At 43.0% G+C, this 21631-nt stretch overlaps 1 protein-coding gene across 1 annotated transcript in view; it reads right to left on the bottom strand.

Moving 5' to 3' along the window:
• Positions 1 to 21631, bottom strand: part of MED12 (mediator complex subunit 12) — a 4088267-nt gene that overhangs the window by 2826489 nt on the left and 1240147 nt on the right. The window lies entirely within an intron of this gene.

Below are 21631 nucleotides of genomic sequence, written 5' to 3'. Positions count from 1 at the left end.
TGGACCTGTACTTTTATTTTATTTTTATTGGACTGCTATCTTTACTGTAATCTATTTCATGGAGGTTTTCTCCTGGGCCTCCACTGAAAACTGGCTCTCTGGGCCCAGTGGACTTCCCGGTAATCAAACTGGAAATAAATAAATAAATATTATGCATAGCCCAAAAACCAGTGCTAGACAAAGCTAACAAGCTGATGAAGCACATGACAATTGTTTTGTAGCAGAGAGTGATAATCAAAAGGATGAAAAGCATGACATAGTATGATCAGGAATAGCATGTGTATTAGAGCATAGCTGCATGGTCTCAAGTACATTTATTATTTATTTATGCAGTTATTGACACTTGATTATAGAATATAATGTTGTATAATCTCAGTTATCCAGTCAAAAGACAGACAGACCCTCATGTCTAATATCCCCTATAACAAAATGAGAACGTAACCCTTGTATTGAAAAGAGAAGTTTTGATCTAGACAATGACAGGTAGTACAGTATTAAGAAATAGTTATATTGCAGCACAGTGGTGCAGCGGTTAGTTTTGCCTCACAGCAAGAGGTTCTCCCGTTTGATTCTCGGCTGGAGAGCCTTCTGTGTGGAGTCTGCATGTCCTCCCCGTGGTTGAGTGACGTTTAAAGACATGCAGGTAGGTGCGTGCATGAATGGGGGTCCTTCCCTGAAGGTTGGGCATTGGGTTGGCAACTTGGCACCGTAAAATTCCACTGCCAGTCATTAGCGGACTGGAGTTCTGCTGTGGCGACCCCTAACCAAGAAAAGCCGAAAGACATTGCTTTTGCTATATTGGAGCACTGACCAGCATTATTTTAGAGAACAGATTTCCATTGTGTGCTGCGTATCTTCAGTAATGTCAGTAATACAGGGTTATCACATGTCCCACTTTATGCAGGACAGCCACTGCATGGGCAGTCGTGTCCTGTGCAAAAACATCAAAAATGTCAAGTATCAGAATCAGAAATACTTTACTGATCCCGCAAAAATTTGCTGAGAATGAGAATTTTAGGACAGAAATGTTTCTACATTTCCTTCAGTAAATGCATAAATCCATTATCATGTCTTTGTAACACGTAAATATTATATGAAACAGCATAAATAAATCAAATTCTAAAAAAAAAAAAAAAATGAGCTTTTATTTTAGCAGTAAACTGATGTCCAGTCCTTTGCACTGGTTGTAGGTGTGGTTTGTCCTACAAAATTTCACACTTTCATACAAAAATCCCACTTTGGCAACAGGAGATGAGGCAGCCCTACAGTGACACTATATAAATGTGCAAAAGCAGTATATGAAGTCAGGATACAACACACATACAAGGAAAATTATCTACCTTGTGTTGATTAGCCATGAAAGGCAAGGTATTAGAGTATGAGGTAGTGAAGAGGGTAGAATACTACTTGTGTCACTGCTCTGACATTGCCTTCTTATGAGTAACTTGGAACAGCAACAACGGTTGGAAAAGTGTCATCTAAGGATTGTCAGACAGGGAATTAGCCACTCAGGCAATACAGACAGAATGATGACAAAAGAAAACACACTATCATTTCAGTTACTTGTCTACAGATAACAGTGGAATTAAGTACAAATAATGCATCCAGTTGTAAGGTAGAAAGAGAAATAAAACTGCTTAAGAGCATATCATACAGTGCAACCAATAAATCACTAACATGTAGCATGTAGTATGTAGCATGTAGTATGTATAGCAGGAAATGCACGAGAGCAGCACAATATAAAATATGAAATTAAAGGAATGGATGAGTGTGACTCACACCTCTCAACTGTCCAGATTTTTGCAGAATGCTCAAATTTTCATCTGATGTTTCTGGTCTGTTCTTCATAAAATTTGCAGTTTTCCTCCAAATCAATGAAGATCAAAGTCACTAAATAATGACATATATTTGAGCTCAGACTTCTTAACCTTCAGAAAATGCACAATAACACAAACTGTGTTATTCTAGCAGCTTTCCGAGTTTATATGAGCAATGTAGACTATAAAACAAAAGGAACTGAAGACTGTCTACTCATGTGTGAACCCTTTAGAAGAAGTATGCCTTTTTACAGAGCAATTATCAGGTAAGAAAACCATCACATTTGGCTAGTATTCAGAGATCAGTTTAAACATGAAAAAGAAACGACTGTTTCTACTACTGTTTGAAACTTGCATCTTTTAGATACGTTCTACAGAAGCTAGGGCATTTGTCTCATAAAATCATTGTAGATAGCTAGCATTTTGAATTCAGCACAAAATAAAACATGAAGTGAAATTAACTGAAAACTGTTTACCAATGTTTTAACTTTGCACTGCTCAGATGCTTTCCTGCAGGGTATTAGCAAGTCAGATCATAACATTCCTGAAAAGCTAGTTTCTCTGAGGATAAAAAGGACAGTTGAAACTAATGAATGACTAAGGGCTGTTGTGAGTACAACTGCAATTTGAGAAGGAATCTGCCTAACACCTCTGAAGGTTCCTGTAAGCACCCTCCCCCAACCCCTGCAGGCAAAGTTGGGACATGCCCAGAAAGCCAGACTGAAAATGTAAACAAAGATCAGAATCAAAACAAAAAATCCCTGGGATTGTCCCTTTAAAGGTTTTTCTAAGGACAGACCCAACTTATTGCAAATCAATGATATACACAGTCAGCCACCTGGTTAACGTCACTTTTGTAACTGATTTCAATAATTTAGAATCTGCAAAGGACATGAATAATTGTTTTTCTAATCTTTCTTTCCGTGTAGGTAAAAACATAACTGTCTGTGGATATCCAACAAATGAAGCACATATTCCCCTTTGTTTGCAAATTTAGTGAAGACTGGTAGGTTAATGAACTGATGCTGACACCACCTTGGGAAGTAAAGAAGCGTTTGTACATAATGTTACACTATCCTTATGAAGGATACAAAATGGAGGTTTAGAAGACTATGCGTGAAGTTCTGAAATTCTTCTACCACACGTAATGGCCACTAAAAAGACTGTTTTCCAGATCAGGGATTTAATATCATATTTAGCTGCTGGTTCAAAGGGAAATTAATTAAGGCCTGTAGCACCAAATTTAAATTCCACTGTGGAGTAGGACAGTCCCTCTCAAAAAGGCTTTACAAAGCTTAGATGAAAGCCAAAGAAGAATTCTCAAATCCACTATGAATACTGGAAATTGCTGCTAACTGAACTCTATTGAGGAGCTAGCTCCCTCATTAAAAATAGCTGCCAACAATTCAAGAACACTTTGCACAGGGACTGAAAATGGATCAATGTGTTTCTGCTGTGCTCCAAAAAATGAACCTTTCCCAACTACTTTTGTAAAGTTTTCTTGTAGAGTCCTTATGGGAAGTTAGAAGCATCTTGCGGACAGAGAGAGAAAACATCAGGTGTCTGGATATTAATTAAATTTGAGAAACCACACTATTAGCCTGAGGTTTGAGATTGCAGGATGAATCATGCCCGTCGAGTGAGAAAGGAGAACTGGAATCGGGCCCAGAATCCAAGTTGGGTAAAGTACAGGAGGCCAAAGGAAGGGGAAACAAATCTGTCAATTTTAATGAGGGTTACTTTGCTCTTCAACCAGGCAAGCTTTCTGTAAGAATTTAGGAATTAGAGTAGTTGGGGGGGGGGGGGTAGACATACAGTAGACCGGGGCAATTGTGGAATAGAGCATCGTGTACATAATTGTCATGATGTATTATTTGCATTTCGCATTGCATTTCGGCGACTGCCCCAGTGGAGGCAATAGGGTAAAGATGCTGCTGCACTTATTTAGGGGGGGTTGCACAGAATTTGCAGCATTGCTGGCCCCAGTGAAGGAAAATCATATCTGTCGCTATCCTGTTAATAAGAAGCAACTCGTGAGATGGAATAGATCTGCTCAGTTTGTCTGCTATCACACTGACTTCTGGACTTCACCAGAAAGTGGTTGGAGCCTAGGAAACCGCTCATTGCCACACACTGAGGGTTTCTTGACACAAGGGGTAAGACCTGGTTCTTCCTTGTCTTTTGATGTATCAAACTACTGACACATTGTCTGCTTTGATCAAAACTATACCGAAAGGGAGAGTCTTGTAATGCCTGCAATACTAAGACAGCATTGTTCTCACTTCCAGAATACTAATACGCTTGCTGACTTCTTCAGGGGACCAAGCACCTTGGACCATCTTCCCAGAAAATGTCCCCCCCACCATATCTCAGAAGCAAAACATCCGTGGTCACTACATCCTTGGGCACAGAGAGGATAAAAAGGACAGCCTTGTAGAACATGATCTGATAGAGTCCAACACCAGAGATATTTATTGCATGCCTGAGTGAATCTTACTTGTGCTGACATGCATTGATAAACACTCATCCACCGAGTTGCCAGCAACCACTGAATAATTATCATATGAAATCTAATAGTAGACGCTTGGTCAGGGCGGTAATCAGCTAGTCGTCTAAATAGGAAAACACCCAGTCCCTACATTCTCAAGCAAGCTGCTACCACTGACTTGCATTTGGTGAACACCCTGGGGGATGTGGTTAGGCCAAAGGGAGGTGCTCAAAGATTACTTGTCTAAGAGCTTACCATAACGATAGATGTCATCCGCTTCACTGTTGCAGAATTCCTGACTTAAGGGAGTTGCCTGCCAAAGCAACGACCTGATGTCAGCCAGTATACCAAGGTCTTCTACTAAGATGTGCGGTATATGTCTGACATTGGCTGACAGCAGATGCCTGCTAAAAGAGATGTATGCATGTACCACCCTAATAACTAAAGCCCCAGGCGGACAGTGTAAGGGAATGATGATCTGTACATCCAAGAAAGGCAAGAAGTGGGGGAAAGGAGGGAGGGTTGGAGTACTGCAAAAGAGAAGGGAAGGACACGTACCACTATAAGTTCTTACAAAACTAATCTACGTCGTCCTATTCTTCTATTGCAGTATTCCTGACTTAAGGGAGATTACAAAACCTCATGAGGAAAGGGTGAAGGAAGTGGCAGAGGAATTTTCAAGGAAGCCATGGAGAATGGCCCTGGCAAACCCTGCCAAAGATCTACAGATGGAGTCCAGCTGGTAGAGTGAGCTTTGAACCAGGCAGAATCTTACCATGGTGGATGTAGGAAAAGACAATGGATTTGGATATCCAGTTAGAGAGATTCTATTTAGACACAGGCAATCCCAGAGGCCTGGGATGGAAAGACCCAAATAATCGGTCTGTTCTCTAGAAGGGTTTAGTCTTGAGCAGAACCTGAGTTGTCTGTGTATGTCCAGAGTGTGCAGGATCCTCTCACTACTGTTCTGCAGTGAGGGAAAGAAAGTTGGTAGGCAAATTGCCTGGTTTAACGACAATTCACTGACAACCTTTAACATGAATGAAGGACTGGTCTGCAAAGACACACTGTCTCTATGGAAAGACAAGAAGGGGGAGAAGCCATTAGGGCTTGTAACTCAGACTCGCCTGGCAGAGGTAATGGCCACCAGGACGACGTTTTTTCCAAGTGCAGTATTTGAGATAGAGGAAACAGGTTCAAACGGTGCTTGAGTTAATTTCTCTAGTACAAAGTTGAGGTCCCAGCCTCCTGAGGGGGTCTGATATGAAGGACGCCTTTGTGGAACTGTTTAGCTTCAAATCTGGAGGCTAAGGGAGGATTTAGTGGTAAGCAGAAACAGCTGCCGAATGAACCTTGACTGACGAGTGTGCTAGTCCTGCATCATGCAATTCACACAGATAGGACAGAACCATAGGCAGGAGCACCTTCAATGGGTCCTGGTTCCTAGCCTGACACCAAACAGAGAACCTCTTCCATTTGGAGAGGTAAGAGTTTCTAGTAGTAGGTTTCCTGGCATCCTGCAGTACTTTAACTACTTCCTCAAAGTAAAAATGTGTGAATGGTATTACGGCTCTATCACCCACAGGGCTAACTGGAGAGTTTCCGATGTGGGTTTAGCAGTGAGCCCTTGTTCTGTGTTAACAGGTCCACTAGGTGGGGTAACTTGTGGTGACTGCCCTTGGTTAGGTGAAATAGAATAGAGAGCCAATGCTATCTTGGCCAGTAGGGGGTCACCAGTGAGATTTTTGGCTTTTCCTGTTGGACTTTAGGGATGAGTGGAAGGGGCGGTAATGCATACAGGAATTTCCTCTTCCATGGTATTGAAAGTGAACCCACTCTCCATGCCTGAGGATGGTATTTTCGGGCACAAAACCGAGGAAGCAGTTTGTTCATGGGAGAAGCAAACAAATTTTTCTCTGGAACAGCCCACTGGTGGACAATCTAGTACAGTTGTGTACACTTACCATAAATGTAGATGTTGAGTGCATTTACTGTTGCAGTCATTACATTTGGGTAATCTGCTGGCAGGTTGCCCTCAGTCGGCCTGAATTCCAAAGTCTTGGGTCCTGCGTCAGTTGCGGTCTCCTCTTCCATGACGTCAGATCGTCAGGGGTATAAACCATGCAGCCGACGCTATTTTATTGAATTTTTCTTGCCCCAGATGTCAGGTGCCTCCCCAAATAGGGAGCAAAAAAATATACATATATAAATACATACATAAAGAGGAATATATATGAAATGCACTTTTAGCAACATAAACTTTACCTTCATCTAAAAGCAAATACAACACAAAGGCTTTAGAATATAGTGAAGGAAAGAAAAGTTCTAGAAAAAAAAGGGGGGGGGGTGGCGAGTGGGTAACCCGGACTGCAATAGTGAATACACTCTAACATCAACACTTATGGTAAGTGTACACAACTGTACTATGTTCTTCATGTTTCACTGTTGCAGTCATTACATTTGGGTAGAATCCCAAAGCTGTGGTTGGGGGGCTGGAGCTAAACAGCATTAGGAGCAGCTATAAGGCCCTGCAGAACTGCAGTGGAAAAGCCCACTCTGGATTTAGAGTAAAGAGGCAAATTATAATGCTTTGTAAAGGTGAGAACAGAACTCCAAGTAGCAGCCTCTAGAATACCTTTGGTTGGTACTCCCCTTAAAAAGGCTGCTGAAGAAGCTGCAGCTCTGGTGGAATGAAACCTAATGCCCTTGGGCACAGGTTTACCAAGGTGTAAGTAGCAGAAACGGAAGCAGTGGCTTATCCATTTTGAAATTGTCTGCTTTGAAATAGCCTTGCCCTTTGATCCTGCAGCATCTTTCACTAGTAATTGCTCAGTTTTTTCTTAGCGCTTTAGTCCTGCTTAAGTAGAATCTTAGCTGTCTGTGTACGTCCAAGGAATGCAGAATTCTCTCCCCCTTGTTCTGCAGATTTGGATAAAAGGTTGGCAGATGAATTGTTTGGTTAAGAGCCACATTGGAAGCCACCTTAGACATAAAAGTAGGATTTGTCCTCAGAGATGCCCTGTCTGGGTAAAATAGGATAAAAGGCTCTACAGCCATGAGGGTCTGTAGCTCTGAAACTCGTCTTGCTGAAGTAATAGCTAGTAGCAGAGCAGTTTTCCATGATAAGAACTTTATACCAGCGGCAGCAGCTGGTTCAAATGCAGGCAGGGTGAGCTTTTCCAACACATAATTGAGGTCCCATGCAGGCAACAGTGATCTTCTAGGAGGCCTTACATTTTTGGCTCCTCTAAGATACTGCTTTAGTAAAGGATGAGGAAAGATTGATGGCTCTGTATTGTAATGAGCAGAAATGGCAGCGGCATGGATTTTAATTGATGAGAAAGATAGGCCTTTGTCAAGCATCTCAGTTAAGTACTGCAATATCTAAGGAATATTTGGTTCTGCTGTATCAGTTTCTTGTGCTTGATTCCAAGCACAGAATCTCTTCCATTTGTCAGCATAAGATTTTCTAGTACTAGGCCTTTTGGCATCCAAAATGACATCCATGTGAGTGTGTGCTCCTTTGCTTGTTTATGTACCACATGACTGTGGTGTTGTCCGTCTTTATCAGTAGTTGTCCTGGATGAATTAATCCTTGAAGGCTGTCAGGGCATTCTGAATAGCTAGCATCTCTTTCTGGTTGATATTCAGATGCATTTGTTTTGGTGACCATATGCCCTGAATGCATCTTCCTGCCATGTGGGCCCACCAGGCATAATCTGATGTGTCTGTTATGGTTTGGCTGGCAAGGGGTAGAGTGAATGGCCGTACCATGTTTTGGTGACATGCTTTTGCCCACTACAGAAACTCCTATTGCAGGCAGAGAATGAGGAGAATCACGGTTTCCAGACTGAGAATGCTGACTCCATAAACTTTTTAGGTACCATTGAAGTTTCCTCCTATGCAGTCTTGTATATGGAATTAGTAGGCTGCAGGATGCCATGAAGCCCAGAGCCTGCAGTATTTGTCTTGCAGAAGACTGGGATTTTGTTGCTATCAGTTTGAAGTTAAGTAGTCAGTTGCCTTTGCTTGTCTGGCATGAGGCAAGCCACCTGAGGCAGTTGTATTCAAGCTTGCACCCAGGAATGTTATCTTTTGAGAGGGTACCAGTTGTGATTTCTTTTCATTTATTTTGTACTCTAGGCATGTTAGAAGCCTTTTCACAAACGCCAGGTGTCGAAGAAGTGTCCTTGCTCTCTGCTTGAATGAGACAGAGACGTCCAAGTAAGGATATATTTGTATACTTCTTTGTCTGCAAAATGCAATTACTGGTGCCAGGCACTTTGTAAAGACCCTGGGCGCAGTAGATAAGCCAAAGGGCAGTGCAGAGAATTGGTGATGCATTAAGCCAGCCTTGAATCTGAGGTATCTTCTGCACGATTGTCTTAGTGGGACATGCAGGTATGCCTCTTTTAGGTCTAAAGTCACCAGCCAAGCATTCTTGCCCAGCATGGGCAGAAGCTGCTGCAAAGTCAGCATTTTGAATTTTGGAATGTCCAGGTATGTGATCATAATCGATAAATCCAGTATTGGCCGCAAGGCCTTGTCCTTTCTGGGTACCAAGAACAGTCTTGAGTAAAAACCTTGCCCTTTTCCCTGTTCTGGTACTGTCTGAATGGCCCTCATATCCATGAGGGACGTAACCAGTTTCTGTGCCTCTGCCCATTGATTTTTTTGGCAGATCTGGCCAACCATTTGCCATTGGCAGAGTGTGGAAATGGAATCTGTATCCCTGTGATACGATGTTTAGTACCCACGTGCCCTGGGTTACTAACTGCCAATTTTGAGCAAAAAGTGCTAATATTCCCCCCTATGGGTGCTGCCAAAAGATAAGTGCTTGGTGTAGGCAGAGGGAAGTCATTGGGATTGCTTTCTGTAGGTTTGCGCTTTAACTCCTCCAGATTTGGAGATGGAAGCGCCCCATTGCTTTGACCAGTATGAATCTTGCGCCTGGTATCTGGAACCCTTAGGGCGTTTGGATTTGCTCCTTTGAGCTCTGTCCGACACAGGAAAGGACAAATTTTTGGTAGGCCAGTGTCTATTGAATCTTGGTGGCTGCACTTGTAAGAAGTCTTTAACAGTTTGCATAGACTTAGCTTTGTCTTCCATTTTCTTTAAAACCTCTTCTGCCTTAATACCAAACAGAGAATCATGCTGAAAAGGTGCATCCAGCAATTTAGCTTTAACATGATCGGGTAAATTTTGTTCCTTTAACCAGGCATGCTTCCTATTCACAGATCCAGTAACTGCGGCCCTGCAGTAGGCCTCTAAGGAATCAAAACCACATTGCAAAGTATGCTTTCCAACTTGTTCAGCTGCATGCAATAATTCCTGCAATTCTTTATTTTCTGCACATTCTGAAATCAACATCATTTTCTGTTTCAGCAATCCCATAACATGTTGTTGGTACTTAAGCATATGAAATTGACAGTTTAAGGCCCTGATTGCCAGGGTTGCAGATGTATAAACATTTTTTCCCCATCTGACCAGTGCCCTTGAATCTCTGTCAAAGGAGGTAGGATTTTTTTGCTGTCGAGGCCTTAACTCCCTTTGGACCCTGTGAAATAGTTTCAGTATCAGCAGCAGAGTTTCTAAACAAAAATGTATGTGAGTCAGGGACCCTGTAATATCTGTCAGGCTTACTGGGAGCTGGAGGTAAGGAGTCAGGGGACAAGCTTTACTCCAAAAACACATCATCCACAAAGTCTAAAACAGAGGGAACGGTTAAAGGCCTGTGCTGAGGGAGAAGGAAATCCCTGAGCCTCTTTTTTGATTCTGAGAAGTCTCGACTTTCCCAGTGAAAATGCTCCTTCAACGTATGCAAGGTTTCTCCAAATCAATAATCCTCAGGAGGAAATGCAGATGGAATAAACTTCTCAACATCAGAATCCTCATAGGGAGGTATAGATAATTCCTGATGAGAAGAAATAGAAACCTGATCTGAAGATTCATAATCAGTGTCTTGCCTAGACCTCTTATCAGGAGGGGGATGGGTACCCCTGATAAAGGTTATAAGGTCTTCAGTCATTTTAATCATCTGTTTTTTAGGCATAGAGGCCTGTGCACGTGGCTCATACATTAGTTTTTTAGTTTAAGAAGTTGCTTTTGTCTTTAGTCTTGCAATTGTCGTCTGTTTGATATACAAATGTTGACGTCTGAATACACCCTCAGAAGCCGGTGCCTGCTCAGCGGCTCCGGACCCATCCGAGGGAGATACATATGTCGGTCCAATACCTCGAGTATCTTGCGGCATGCCGGACTCCACATGGGTGTCGGCAGAGGCCTGTGACTCGAAGGTAACGGGTATCAGGGGCTGCAAAAGCTCCTCACTGAATACCGGCGACTGGCTTAGAAGAAGCTTCGTCATCGGTTTTGGATCTCGACTGCCTTTCTCTGCCCTTTTCTTTGCATTTTTTATGTACTCCGGTAGTCGGATTGCTATCCGACGACATTTCTGGGTAGTTAAATCTGTTTCCCAAATACTTTGATGCAAAAATATACCGATGCTTAATAGTGCGTTGTTTAAATCTAGCACAAAACTGACAGCCAGGGACGTTGTGATGAGGGCCTAGGCAAGGAATACAGAATAAATGGAAATCCTTATGAGGTATTTGCTTCCCACAAGTAACACAATTATTAACTTTTTCTGACATTGGTAAAAAGCAAGAAAAAAGTTTCCCAACAGGGTACTTGGCTTCAGTGAAGACTTCGGTTCTGAAACTCAAACTCGAATATTTCAATAGTCGGCCGACCAGCACTTGCGAAATGCTTCTACTTCAGGCACCACGCAGCAAGAAAGACTACAGAAAATGGCGTCGGCTGCATGTTTTATACCGCTGACGACCTGACGTCATGGAACAGGAGACAGCAACCGACGCAGGACCCAAGACTTTGGAATTCAGGCCAACTGAGGGCAACCTGCCTGCAGATTACCCAAATGTAATGACTGCAACAGTGAAACACAAAACGTCAGAAGGTATAGCCAAAGGCCTTATGCTGAGGAAGAAGAAAATCCCTAAGTCTCTCTTCAGATTCAGAGAAATCCTGACTTTCCCAGTGGAAAAGTTCCCTTAAGGTATGTAAAGTTTCCCCAAAAGAAAAATCCTCATAGGTTCATAGGTTCATACTAGGCTATCTGCCCAAGGGCATTTATAAGCCTAGCCCATAGTTATGTGGCTTTCGCCACCCCTTTAGTTTGAATAAAAACTATGCCTATCATTTTTGTGCCTCTGTCAAGCAGTGACACTGAAGTAATCCCTGGGGTATATCTGCGATCTCCCATCCATTGGTCAAGATTCCTCTTGAACAAGGCCAGCGAGGTGCTCTGCCTCACATGTACCGGGATTTTGTTCCACAGCATAGGTAGTCTCTGGGTGATGAATCTGTCCCTCCAGCACGTTCTATTTATAACAGTGTCAAGGTTTAAGTCTCCCGCCCTTGTGGTTCTGAGGGATCTAGATTTTTTGAGGTGAAGCATATTCATCAAATCTGGGTTTGACATGGCCTTATATGTCAGGCACAGGTCACCTCTGAGCAAGCGGTATGAGACTGAATAGAGCTGGAGTTCTTTGTCGGGCAGCATAAGACATATTTTTGAGACCCTTTATCCTTTTGGTGAGGAACTTTTGGGGCCTTTCAAGCTGCATCAGGTGTCTGGTCAGATGCATTCGAGCGGGCATTGTACTCAATCATAGGTCTAATGAGTGACGAGTACAGGGGGACGATGACCTCCCTTGATCTAGATGTGAATCCCTTCATGATCAGGTGGGCGATATAGAAGGTTTTCCTAACTACTTTAGCAACATGAGTGTCAAGCGAAGGCTACTGTCAACTTGGGTCCCCAGATCCCTGATGACTTTTTCTGTGCTCAGTGGATTGCCACCTATATGGTAGCTAGGGGTAACCTTGTTTTTCCTGAAGGGTATGACTATGCATTTTTGGCGTTTAACTTCAGGCCATGGCTCTGGCACCAGTTATCCGTTTCTGTGAGGCCCTTCTGGAGGATATCTGTGTCAGATATGTTTTCGACTATGGCGCCCAGTTTGCAGTCATCTGCAAACTTTGTCAGCCATAACCCTCCTGTGTTTGCTTGTACTTCAGAAAAGTAGATGCCGAACAAGAGTGGACCCAGGACTGAGCCCTGTGGGACACCACTTGTGACAGGCTTTGAGTCTGACATGGCTCCAGCAACTCTGACCCTGTGGGTTCTGTCACTTAGCCAGTTTGCAACCCATCTTGTGATGTATAAGTTTACATTCAAGCTGATGAGTTTTTCGATGATACCTGAGTGGGGTATTGTGTCGAAGGCCTTTGCCAGGTCGAGGTAGGCTGTAAGGACTGCCTTTCCCTCATCAATGGCTTTGGTGACTGTCTCGAAAAAGTCAACCAAGTTTAAGAGGCAGGATCTGCCTTTGACAAAGCCAAACTGGGTTGGATCCAAAGTCTGCAAGTTCCCTATGTCTTTATTTATGAGTTCCATTGTGATCCTCTCCATGGCTTTGCAGATAAGGCTTGTCAAGCTAATGGGGCGATAATTTCCAGGGTCTGTGGAGGCACCGCCCTTATGAAGTGGGACCACAGTCGCTGTGCGCCACTCCTTGGGTACGTATCCTGAGGTGAGGCTAAGATTAAACAGCTGTCCTAACTGTGGGTTTAATTCCTCGTTGAGTTCATGAAGCACACAGCCGGGGACACCATCCGGTCCCATGGATGCTGTGTTTTTGCCTTAGTGAGGGCAGTTCTCACCTGGGCGTTGGAGATGTTTGGGGCTACAATCCTCTGGAATAGATATCTCTCCTTTTGGGGAGAAGTTTGCACTGAACCTGTCAGCCAGTATGTTGGCAATGTGTGTAGGTTCAGTAATTTTCACATCATTTTGAATTAATTCTGAGCATATCTGGGAGTTTCCTCCTAGGTTTCTAACATAGCTAAAGAAGGCCTTATGATTGTCTTTAGAGTCCTTGGCGATTTTTCTCTCAAAATTTGCCTTGGATGATTTTATGAGAGCTCTTAGTTTTTACTTATAATGATCAAAGGTGTCTTACCTTTCAAGGATTTTGCTCTATCTTGTAGTAGCTTCCTCCTTTTGTTGTAGAGCTTGTTTATGGCTGGAGTCCACCAGACTGGGCGCTTGCCTTTGGTACAGAGAGTCTTAGTTTTGTTTGGGATTGCCTGATCCATGCAGTCCTGTAGGTGCTGGTAGAAGGCATTTGTAAGTGATTCAGCGGTTTGAGTAATGTTTACCACTGGCTCAGGGGCCTTAAAGGAGACCACACTAGTTTTAGGAGTGTGAAATCGGCTTTGAGAAGTATTTCACTGTGGTCTTTTTGTTTCAGGTGGGGCGGGATGAGGACCTCCAGCGAGATTAGTTTATGATCTGATCTCACCAGTGAGGGGTATACTTCGGTGTTGAACATTTTGATCCCATGTTCGTGATGATGAGATCAAGTATGTTTTCTCCTCTTGTGGGGATGGTGACTAGTTGTTCCATGGCATTTGAGTTTATGAACTCCAGGAATCTTTGGGTTAGAGTGTTCGGGCTTGAGTAGTGTTCCCAGTCTATATTAGGGTAGTTGAAGTCACCTAGTATGATGGTGTTTGGAGATACATTTATCCACTCCAATGTTTTCAGGAAGGCCATGTGAGGTTCCTGAGTTTGAGAGGGTGGCCTGTAACATGCTACAAATTGCAGAGCAGTCTTGCCTATGGTTAATTGCACCTGGATGGTCTCCGATGCATCGTGCGTTGCCACCAACCTTGAGGTGTGGGTGTCCTTTATGAATATGGACACCCCCCCCCTCCTTTCTTGGTGTTGTCCGGATTTTGGGGCCAGAACGCATGATATGAGGTGAAACCTGTTAGTGCTGGGGTGCTCTCAGGAGCCTTGAACCAGGTTTCTGTCACAGCACAGACATCGATGTTCTCCATATTGAGAAGGGCCTCGAGTGCGTGCATCTTGAGATTGAGACTTCTGGCATTGAGCAGCATTACCCTTAGTTTTTCCTTTTTGGTGTTATAGGGTGGTAGGTTTAGAATTTGAGCCTTGCCTAAAAAAAGGCACTATGGGGGTGGCAAGAGCCTTTGCCAATATCCGGAAGCCCAGGGGTGACAGGTGCAAGCCGTCCCTTGAAGCAGTGTGGCTTGTCCAGCATGTCATCCCAGGCAGACAGACATTGGATCCCCTTTGAATGACACCAGAATTTAAGCCAATTATTAAAGCTGATCATCTTATCACTGTATTGTGGCATCATTCTAGGTGAAGGTAGGATACTGCTCAAGGTCAGGGTCATACCTGCCTGGGCTACATAATCAGAGAGCTCCTCGATGTCCCTTTTCATGTAGTCCAAGGAGGTACATCTCAGGTCGTTGACACCAGCGTGGACAATGACTGAGTCGTACTTGTACCTGCTGTTGAGAGACCCGAGTGCTTGCGTTATGTGGTGGATTCTAGCGCCCGACAGGCAGCTTACTGTGACCTTCTCCTTACTCAGTCTGGTGAGCGGGACGTCAGTGTGTCTGACTATGGAATCACCAATGACAAGTGTGCCTGGCATTTTGTTTGGCCTTAAGGGCTGTGACTGTTTGACACTCTGACTGTGTGGTCTATGTGTTGCATGTGTTGGGTCGTGAGGTGGTAGTTGTTTGGGTGTCTGCTTTGGTGGCCTCTGCTGTTTTGGTAAATTTTTGATCAGAGCCTCCGAGTATGTCTTTGTGTCAGTATGTGTATGATTTGAAGTTGTGATGGTACCATGTGTGACTGGGTATGTATTGTGTGTGGTTACCTTCTCCTCCTGTCTGGTCTTGCCAGTCCTATGTTGAGAGAGCTCAGCCTCCAGTTTGGCCGTATAGTTGCATCTCTCGCATGTATTTGTGTTTTGTGGGAGAAGGAGAGGATTGTCTGTGTACATGAGGCAATTATAACATTGCCTCAATATTCCCAGGTTCACCAGTTGAGCTGGAGAGGACACTAGCAACTGGTCCCTCAACATACTAGAAGTAGTAGATAAAGAGACTTTCAAAGGACTCCGGGGGAAGTGGGTTTTAGGCTGGTGGGGTACTATCTATAATAAGAGTGCTTTATCAAGGTGCAAGTACTGTAGGAGTAAGTGCTAGGCTTTACAGATAGAGAATAGTCTACTTGGGAATCAAGTAGAGATGAACTTTTCAGTTATAGGATATGCTGGTTAGATCAGCAGTACAGCTCGAGGAAGGTAGTTCTAAGGGAAAATTTGAAGAGTGGAATTTAGATGTCCCGAATAGTTTAACCTTGTTTAACCGCTGCTCTTGTGTGCAACAGTGGCAACTCAGCTAACGCGTTAGCGTGTTTTATAGCAGGAGGCTGAAGGGAGCTAGGAATTGGCCCAATACGACCAATCGACTACTAGTTTCTGGCTGATTCTTCACCAGATCGGACAAAAGGCTGCTCAGTGCTTCTCACTCCCACTGGTAAGCAAAGAAACTTCCTCCTTCCTAATAAGGCAATGGATCAGTAACAGGAACTAAAACAAAGCCCAGGGATCAGCAACTCTGAAACTGGACTACTCTAGTTCAGTAAGGCGGGAAAACAAGAGATTTTTTTGTTTTATTACAGAGATAAGGAAAAAACAGACAGTAAATGCTATAAATGCTGTAAATCGGCTAGCGCACTTTAGTGTGTAGCCTACAGAAACAATTTGCAACAATTAGTAACTTAAAGTGCAATAAACAGTGTAAAATGCAGAAATCACTTAAAGTAGCAGTAAAACAGGCGAAATGCAGTCGCTAGCTTAATAACAGTGGGAAAGCCACAAAAATACTTATATCTGGTAGAAAGTCACTCTTTTAGCTCTCTGCTGCTTGGATCACTCTGCAGGCCACCACGAGGATCTGTGCTGAGTTGGTACAAGCTGGAAAACGCGTGTTTAGCATGTTTTATAGCAAACGGCTGAAAGGAGCTAGGAATTGGCCCAAAACGACCAATGGACTACTAGTTTCTGGCTGAAACTTCACCAATTCGGACAAAAAGGCTGCTCAGTGCTTCCCACTCCCACTGGTAAGCAAAGAAACTTCCCTCCTTCCTAATAAGGCAATGGATCAGTAACAGGAACTAAAAACAAAGCCCAGGGATCAGCAACTCTGAAACTGGACTACTCTAGTTCAGTAAGGTGGGAAAACAAGAGATTTTTTTTTTTTTTTTTTTTTTTTTTTTTTTACAGAGACAAGGAAAAAAACAGACAGTAAATGCTTTTAAGCGGCTAGCACACTTGAGTGTGTTAGCCTACAGGTAAAATTAAGCAACAAATAACTTTTTAAGAGTGCAAAACAGTTAATCAACACAAAAACAGTTTAAATAGAATGCAGAGCTTTATAAACAGGCTAAGATGCAGTCGCTAAGCAGTAAATATTCAAAAAGCCAGAAAAAATACTTAAATCAGTTATAGCAAATACAGTTATAACAAATGCTCTGAAATATACTGTAAATTTCCAATATGTTTGAGAAGGACAGTCAGAACACAAGAAGGTTCAGGCGAAAAAGAAAAAAAAAGTTTTGTTTTACTTTTTAAAAAGGGAAAAAGGAGGAACAGAAGGCCTTATCAAATGTTCTCTCTGTATTAAGAAGAATGAGCTAATGACACTAGACTGGGAGGTGTGTCACAGTAGGGGCGGGCAACTGCAAAGCCACCAAGTATAAGAGCAAGACACCAACAGGGTGGGACTAAAGACAGCAAGCACTACAGAGTCAAATGAAAGTTTTTAAACAGATAAGGATTTGTGAAGATTCTGAATAGACAAAGTGCTTTATATATATATTAATTTATAAAAACAGTAATCTGTAAAAATAATCAAAAGATACTTATATTTTGTAGCTCAGTTGCGGTCAAACAACTTCTCCAGCCTGCACTGTGTGCAAAGACAGAGACCCTACCAAAGTTAGGGCAAGACCAGAACAACAACTTTTTTTTTTTACAAGAACACAAAAGAACCAGCCCGCACTAGCCAAGAGATAATTACACAGAGTAAATGTTTCAGTTTATACAATAGCCTAAGACAGCAAGCACTAAAGAGTCAAATGAAAGTTTTTAAACAGATAAGGATTTGTGAAGATTCTGAATAGACAAAGTGCTTTATATATATTAAATTATAAAAACAGTAATCTGTAAAAATAATCAAAAGATACTTATATTTTGTAGCTCAGTTGCGGTCAAACAACTTCTCCAGCCTGCACTGGAGAAACAGAAGGAATGGAGTCTTCTGCATAAGAGCCCTCATAAGTAGGTATAGACAAATCCTGTTCATTAGAAGAGTCAGAAGAAATAGAATCCTGCTCAGAAGATTCATAATCAATGTCTTGCCTAGGCCTCCTAGAAGGGGGGGGGGGGGGGTTGGCTACCCCTGATCAGAGTAATTAAATCTTCAGCCATTTTGATCATTTGTTTTTTTAGGCATAGGGGCCAGCACATGTGGCCCAGGCATCTGTTTTTTAGACAGATTTAGATTTTGGCCTTAGTTTTGAAGATGGCATTGGTCTAATATATAAATGTGTAGGCCTGAAAACACCCTCAGAAGCCGGTCCCTGCACAGCGGCTCTGGACCCATCTAAGGTAGAGACATCCGTGGGCTCCATAACTGAAGCATCTCACGGCATACCAGACTCCAAATGGGTCTCAGCAGAGGCCTGTGACAGAAGTAGCGGGTATCAGGGGCTGCGAAAGTGCCGCACTACCAGCCAACTGGCGACTGGCTTAAGAGAAGCGTCATCAGTTTTGGACCTCTAAGGCCTGTCTCTTTTTCTTTGCATTTTTTTAGGTATTCCGGTAGTCGGATTGCTAACCGAAGACATTTCTGGATAATTACAGTGAGCGCCAAAATATTTAGAAGCAAAAATATACCGACATTTAACAGTGCGTTGCTTAAATTTAGCAGAAAAGTAACAGCAGGGTACGTTGTGGTCAGGGCCTAAGCAAGGACTACAGTACAAATGAAAATCCTTATGAGGTATTTGCTTCCCACAAGTAATGCAATTATTAACTTTTACTGACATCGGTAAGGAGCAATCAAAAGTTTCCCCAACGGGGTACTTAGCTTTTCAGTTGAAGACTTCAGTTCTGAAACTCGAAAATGAAAATGTCAGGAGTCGTCCAACCGGCACTTGCAAACTGCTTCTGCTTCGGGTACCACGTGGCAAGAAAGACTGATGTAATGGTGTCTGCTGCATGTTTTATACCCCTGACGACCTCACGTTATAGAAGAAGTGACAGAAACTGACGCAGGACCCAAGACTTTGTTAATCAGGCAGACTGAGGGCAACCTGCCAGCAGATTACCCAAATGTAATGACTGCAACAGTGAAACATTTAGAACATTCATTGTTTCCAGGTTGTGACAATGTTAACTCCATAGACTTTTTAGATACCACTGTAGTTTCCTTATATGCAGTCTTGCATATGGAATTAGAAGAATGCAGGAGGCCATGAACCCCAAGGCTTGCAGTATTTGTCTTGCAGATAGAGTTTTTGTGGCCACTTGTCTGAAGCAAGTTTCCAAACGAATTTGCTTCTCTGGCATGAGGAAAACCATCTGGGCAGTTGTATTCAGGCTTGCACCCAGGAATGTAATCTGTTGACAGGGTACCAGTTGTGATTTTTTTTTTCATTTATGGTGTACCCCAGACAAGTTAGAACCCTTTTTACAAACACCAGATGATTTATGAGTATGCCCTGGTTTTCTGCCTGAATTAGACAATCATCCAGGTATGGATATATTTGAATATTTCTTTGCCTGCAAAATGCAATAACTGGCGCTAGGCACTTTGTGAATACCCTGGGTGCAGTAGACAAGCCCAAGGGCAGTGCAGAGTACTGATAATGCATGTAGCCTACTTTGAAGCGTAGGTATATTCTGCATGATTCCCTGATTGGGATGCGCAGGTATGCTTCTTTTGAATCTAGAGTTGCCAACCAGGCGTCTTTGTCTAGCATAGGAAGTAACTGGTGAAGAGTCAGCATCTTGAATTTTGGAATCTCCAGAAAGGTGTTTCGAGTAGACAGGTCCAGGATTGGACGCCATGATTTGTCTTATTTGGGTACCAGAAAAAGCCTGGAATAGCCCCCATGCTTAAGAGGGAAAGTACTTGTTTTTGAGCCTCTGTCCACTGATTCGGGGGCAGGTCTGGACCCGTTTGGTGTTGGCAATGTGTGGAAATGAAATCTGTATCCCTGGGACATTATATTTAAAACCCATTTGTCCTGGGTTGAGTTCCCAGATCTTTGCATGAAGAGCAATCTTTTCCCCCAAAGGGGTGGTTAAAAGACAAGTGCATGGTAATTTTAAAAGGAAGTCCTTGAGACTGTTTACTGTAGGGGGTGTGTCTTGTTATTTCTAGATTTGGAAGTGGAGCCCCCCCCCCCCCCCACACACACTGCTTAGTTCTGAGAGTCCTCTGGGACTGAAACCTGAGGTTTTTGCTGTGTCTGGGTTTGGCTTGAGAGGATCTGGAAGGGGCTGGAAATTACCTATTCTTTTTAGGCCAATGCCTACTAAATCTTGGAGGTTGCACTTGTAGGAAATTTTTAACAGTTTGAATAGATTTAGCTTCATCTTCCATCTTTTTTAGAACTTCTACAGCCTTATTGCCAAACAGGCGTTTCTGATTTAAAGGAGCATCTAACAATTTGGCTTTAACATGATCAGCCAAGCATGTCATCTAAGCACAGACCCAGTTACAGCAGTCCTGCAAGAGGCCTCTAAAGAATCAAAACCACATTGCAAAGTATGTTTTCCAACTTGTTCAGCAGAATGCATTAAATCCTGTAAATCTTTATTTTCCACACAGTCAGGAATCAACATCATTTTCTGTTTAAGCAGTCCAATAATATGCTGTTGATATTTTAACATATGAAATTGGCAGTTTAATGCTCGGATTGCCAAGGTTGCATAAGTATAAACCTTTTTACCCCATCAATCCAGCGCCCTGGAATCTATATCAGAAGGGGTAGGATTTTTAGCACTAGAAGCCTGAATGCCCTTGGGCACCTGAGAAATGGTTTCTGGATTTGCAACAGGGTTTTTGAAAAGGAACTTGTGGGACTAAGGAACCCTGTAGTATCTTGTCAGGTTTACTAGGAGCCAGAGGCAGGGAATCAGGGGCAAAACTGGATTCTGAGAACACATCAACAATGTCTAGTACATAAGGTATAGACAAAGACCTATGCTGAGATAGGAGGAAATCCCTAAGCCTCTTTTTTTGAATCGGAAAATTCCTGGCTTTCCCAGTGGAAATGCTCCCTTAAAGTATGTAAAATTTCCCCCAAAAGAAAAATTCTCAGGAGGGGAAGCAGAGGGAATGGAATCCTCTGCATCAGAATCCTCATATGTAGGTATGGACAAATTCAGGTCATTAGAAGAGACCGAAGAAACGGAATCCTGATCAGAAGATTCATAATCAAACTCAGCCCTAGGCCTCTTGGGGGGAGTTGACTACGCCTGATTAGAGTAATTAGATCTTCAGCCATTTTTATTATTTGTTTTTTAGGCATAGGGGCCTGAACATGTGGCCTGGGCGTCGGTTTTTTAGACATGGATCGAGATTTAGGCCTTCGTAATGAAGGTGGTGTCGATTTAATATGCAAGTCTGTAGGCCTGAATACACCCTCAGAAGCTGGTGCCTGCACAGCGGCTCCGGACCCATCCAAGGTAGAGACATCTGCGGGTTCCATAGGTGAAGCATCTCGCGGCATACCCGACTCTGAATGGATCTCAGTAGAGGCCTGCGAATCAGAAGTAGCGGGTATCCGGGGCTGCAAAAGCACCTCACTTAGTACCGGCGAACTGGCTTAGGAGAAGCGTCGTCAGCAATTTTTGACCTCTGTGGCCTGTCTCTGTCTATCTTTGCGTTTTTTCGAAATCCCGGTAATCGGGTGGCTAACCGACATTTCTGGATAATTAAACAGAGAACCGAAATATTTAGAGGCAAAAATGTTCAGACGACGGATAGTGCGCTGATTAAATAAAGCACAAAACCGACAGCAAGGTACATCGTGGTCAGGGCCTAGGCAAGGAATATAGTACGAATGGAAATCTTTATGAGGTATTTGCTTTCCACAAGTAATGCAATTATTAACTTTTACTGACATCGGTAAGGAGCAAGAAAAAGTTTACCCAACGGGATACTTAGCTTTAAGTTGAAGACTTTGGTCCTGAAACTCAAACATGACAATTTCAGGAGTCGGCCGACCGGCACTTGCGAACTGCTTCTGTTTCGGACACCACATGACAAGAAAGACTGGGGTAAGGACGTCGGCTGCATGTTTTATACCCCTGACTACCTGAAGTCATGGAAGAAGGGATAG

Source organism: Protopterus annectens, chromosome 13.part0 (genome assembly GCF_019279795.1).
Source record: "Protopterus annectens isolate FY-2018-M chromosome 13.part0, PAN1.0, whole genome shotgun sequence".
Taxonomy (NCBI): domain Eukaryota; kingdom Metazoa; phylum Chordata; order Ceratodontiformes; family Protopteridae; genus Protopterus; species Protopterus annectens.
The sequence above is the reverse complement of the archived record's forward strand: the minus strand, read 5'-3'. Positions and strand labels throughout refer to the sequence as shown.